The sequence below is a fragment of the Coptis chinensis genome, chromosome 2, assembly GCF_015680905.1.
Source record: "Coptis chinensis isolate HL-2020 chromosome 2, ASM1568090v1, whole genome shotgun sequence".
NCBI lineage: Eukaryota > Viridiplantae > Streptophyta > Magnoliopsida > Ranunculales > Ranunculaceae > Coptis > Coptis chinensis.
The window spans coordinates 105636712-105641116 of NC_141457.1; the positions used below are offsets into that span (position 1 = coordinate 105636712).

Consider the following 4405-nt stretch of genomic DNA (forward strand, 5'->3'; position numbering starts at 1 on the left):
TATGAAACGTTACTGTGATTCTGTTAGTGGCAGTGGCCAGTCTAACGACGGAGTGACACAATGACACAATGGAATTGTGCATCTCAAAGAGCACCGCTTGTTCGACATCGAGGTGGTATATTCTGTTTTTGATATGATTGGAATCCAATTTGGGCACCTATTCTTGCTGAAGAAATGAAGATTGTGAAAAAGCTTCAAGATCAGTCAGGAACTAGGAAGAGTATGCCATTAGATCTTATGAGAAGTTTGGTTATGTACAGTGGAGCTAAGGATCGCGAACCTTTGCAAATGTTTCCATAGCTATAGTTGGTGCTGGAGTTCTGGGTTTACCATACACTTTCAAGAAAACAGGATAGGTATTTGTATATGTGGAAGGATTGGCAGGTTTGTTGTTGATACTATGATTGTTCTTTCTCAAGTTGGGTTTTGTTACCTTCTTCAAGACTGAAAGTTACTGATGCAACGCAAAGATCTTAGTTTGGAGGAATTGGATAGAGTAGGAAACTTTCCTCATTCTTCAAGGCCATTGAAAGCTGAAAATGGCTTAATAAATGGTCGAATTAGAGGGTCAGGGTCAGGCCTTGTGAGCAGAGGAGACTTTGGCGAGTCTTCCGTGATGACAATTGGATCAAATCACTGTGGCAGCAACCAATTGCCAAAGGAGACTGATTTGAGTCGGGTTTCAAGTAATGGGGTTGGTTCCACAGGCATGTTTCAGGGTCCTGTGAAGGAGGATACTAGAAAGGTGTTTCCTTAGAGTGAGAGAGGGCTTACCAAGACTCTTGAGACGAATAGCACTTCATCCTCTGGTGGATCTGGGGGTAGTTTCATAGGTACATACAGACAATCAACAAGCATTTATAGTCACAAAAGGAAAGGAAGAGATGCCAATGAATCTGAGTACCATAGCGAGGATGCTGAGTTTGAGTCTGCCAATGCAAATAAGGCACCTCCGCGATCAGGATCCACCCGCAGAAGTCGTGCTGCTGAGGTTCATAATCTGTCAGAGAGGAGGAGGAGGGACAGAATCAATGAGAAGATGAGAGCACTTCAGGAATTAATACCTCATTGTAACAAGTCAGACAAAGCATTGATGCTAGATGAAGCTATAGAGTATTTGAAGTCACTTCAGTTACAAGTTCAGATGATGGGGATGGGGAGTGGTATGGTGCCGATGATGTTTCCAGGTGTCCAGCACTACATATCACGAATGGGTATGGGAATGGGTACACAGCATTCCATGCCGTCCACCCACAGTCCAATGCAATTACCAAGGCAGCCATTAGTTAATCAAACTATTCCAACTCTTACTCATCTTGCGCCTTTGAGTATTTTCACTGATGTTGTCGATATTGGAGCTATGGGTATTGTTTTTTGTTGAGATGGTTGGTGGTTTTAGGAGTGAGTTTAGTAGCACTAATGGTGACTAATTTTGCCGATTTCTTGTCTTTGCTGGGAAGTAGTGTGTGCTGCATTTTGGGTTTTGTGTTGCCTGCTTTGTTTCATCCGTTGGTGCTCAAAGAGGAGATGAAGTGGAAGGGAATGGTGTTGGGTGTGGCGATTGTGATTCTAGGGCTGGTATTCTGGTATTTGCTATTTCATGAACATGGTCTTCTCTTTTGGAGATTTTCTCTGTAAAGGAGGTCGCGGTTATGGTGAGCTAAGAGTTTATCACTGCTCCACATCACCCTCAATGCCTGACGGTTCAGCTTCGATGTAGATGCGATGAGAGAAATATTAATTGCAGAGCCTAGTTGATCCTTTTTTACTAGAAAATGGCAAAGTAAGACTGCGCATGGTAACAGAGTGTGAGTATTGGAGACCAACAATCAGGTTCCCGGTATCCAGAACCTTCGATTCTATTCCCACAAATCATGCAGTTCAGGTTACTACTACGATTCCGCGACCATGCGGTCGATTAGTGAATGTGATGGACTTTTGCAGAAACTCTGAAGGTGTTTCACATGACTACGTGAAACTAATGTCGTAGGGTGCTACACGTGGTTATGCAGTTATTGTACGCTTGTGCGGTTGCCATTATACATAGGTCAGTTTCGGTGGTGGATATGAGTGGTGGGACTGACTGGTAGTGCTGACTGAATAAGGGTGGTGCTCTTGACTGATTCTCTATGAATTGGGATGCGGTCCATTGTTGTGGTGGTAGTCAATGGGTGATGTTGTATGTCGGTGGTGGAGGAAGAAATGGTATGTTGACTATTGATTTTGTGTATGTGGTGACTGATGGAGGTGGTGCTATCTTTATTGTCTGTAGACGATGGTGCTGCTTAGAAGTGCGGTGGTACCACAACAAAACAACAACAAATGCGATTGGATATGATGTTACATTTTCCGAAGGAGAGCAGAGGGATTTGAGAAGACCTTTCGCGGATATGCTGTGGGACTATCTGAATGAGTGCGGGGGGGATGAGCCCTCCGTGGACCCTCATGTCCGAATCAAACATGGGCAGGCTAAGCCGTTCCTGGATGTGCATTTCGAAGGAGAGCGGAGGGGTTCGAGCAGACCCTTCACGGATATGTCGTGGGGCTATCCGAATGAGTGCGGGGGGATGAGCCTTCCACGGACCCTCATGTCCGAATCAAACATGGGGCAGGCTAAGCTGTTCATAGATGTGCATTCCGAAGGAGAGAGGAGGGGTTTGAGAAGACCCTTCGCGGATATGCCGTGGGGCTATCCGATTGAGTGTGGGGGGATGAGCCCTCCGCGGACGCTCGTGTCCGAATCAAACATGGGGCAAGCTGAGCTGTTCTCGGATGTGCATTTCGAAGGAGATCGGAGGGGTTCGAGAAGAACCTTCGCAGATATGCTGTGGGACTATTCGAGTGAGTGCGGGGGGGATGAGCCCTCCGTGGACCCTCGCATCCGGATCAAGCTTGAGGCAGAATGAGTTGCCTCTGGGGGCAATGATAAATGCTTCTTACTACTACTTAGAGTTTTGATCTCTAAGAATTGATGCAAAAGCACTCAAGGTTCCTTACTCACGATCTTCGTTTCGTAGAGTTGGAATAAAGATTCGAACTAAACTAAAGCTTAGAACAACTACAAATTGGAATTTACAATTAAGGGAAACTAAGGAGTAAGGTCATAATATAAATGCTAGATTTTTCCTTCCTACATAAACATTAAGAAAACATTAACGATGAAAACATTCACTTAATACCGAAATAGAGATTTGAAAGAGAAGGTGGAGAGTTAATCCTCCTCATGTGAAATTATCATTAGTGTTGATTTGAAAAAGGTTTTGATTCTTCCTAGACTCATAGACAAGTCCCTAACGGAAAAATAGATTTGATCCCTAGCATACATGGCTCACTAAAGAGCTCATACATGCTAGCAAGTGAAACCAAACAATGACTTATCTCTAAGCTCATTGCTTGATTCCTAACTAAACTCTACACCAACTACCATTTTGGGATAGGATGTAGAGTTAGTTGTTCTTCCTAAACCTACCAAACCAACAACAATGGGTTTACCCTCACATGAGTTGGATTAACTCCCCAAAAGGGAAGTTAGCTCATGATCCTTGGGACAAGGATTTATAAACTAAGAAAAATACAAAAGAGAGAGAGAGAGAGAGAGAGAGAGAGAGAGGAACAATCAAAATCTCACTCACTTCTATTTCTTTTCTAGAAGAAACAAGTGTTCCTCTATTAAAACTATTACAAGCTTTTTAATAAAAACTAAAACTAACTTTACATTTCTTTCACTAAGGAACTAAAATAATGCCATGTGAGGAAAATAAGTCAAGGGGAGTAAATGGAGTGTCCCCACCCTTGTCTAATTTCTTCTCCATTTGAGAGAAATCTCATTTCCTCCCGTGAATTATCAAACCACATTAATGAATTTTTATCCACCACATTAAAACAAAGTGACACCTTGCCTTTTTTTTCACTATTAACACCTAATCTAATTTATTACATGCAAGGTGTCAACTTTGCACCAATAATTTGTTATCTTTGTCTTGACATGCTCCATGATTGATGACTCATCCAATCTTATGGCCCCACATAGTGGGTCCATGTGCAGTCCAGTGGCGGTCCGGTATTTTGGGCCGTGTTACAATTTCCGCCTATAGGGTAGAGTTCATCGCCCCCGATTGTCTGAGCATCTCTCGTGTCGCATTCGGAGTCCTGGTTCGAGAGGTAGGAGCTTTGGAAGTTTGATGCTTCTGTGTGGATTTGGGAGAATTTGTATATACGCCGTTCCTCGTGCTTTATTTCAGGTTTAACCAATATTTTCATGTTTCTCGCAAATACACGCAAAAAGTATGAAAACATATTTATTTTATGATTATTAAACACATAATTAACTAAATTTATATGTCTCAATGGGGTTTCATAATACACTTTTGGGTGCTTATCACATTACCCCAAACAAAGACTTTGC

At 42.8% G+C, this 4405-nt stretch overlaps 1 pseudogene; it reads left to right on the plus strand.

Annotated features, from left to right (window-relative positions):
• The first annotated feature begins 457 nt into the window (after nucleotides 1-457).
• Nucleotides 458-1381, plus strand: LOC147520061 (transcription factor PHYTOCHROME INTERACTING FACTOR-LIKE 13-like; annotated as a pseudogene).
• Nucleotides 1382-4405: the final 3024 nt, after the last annotated feature.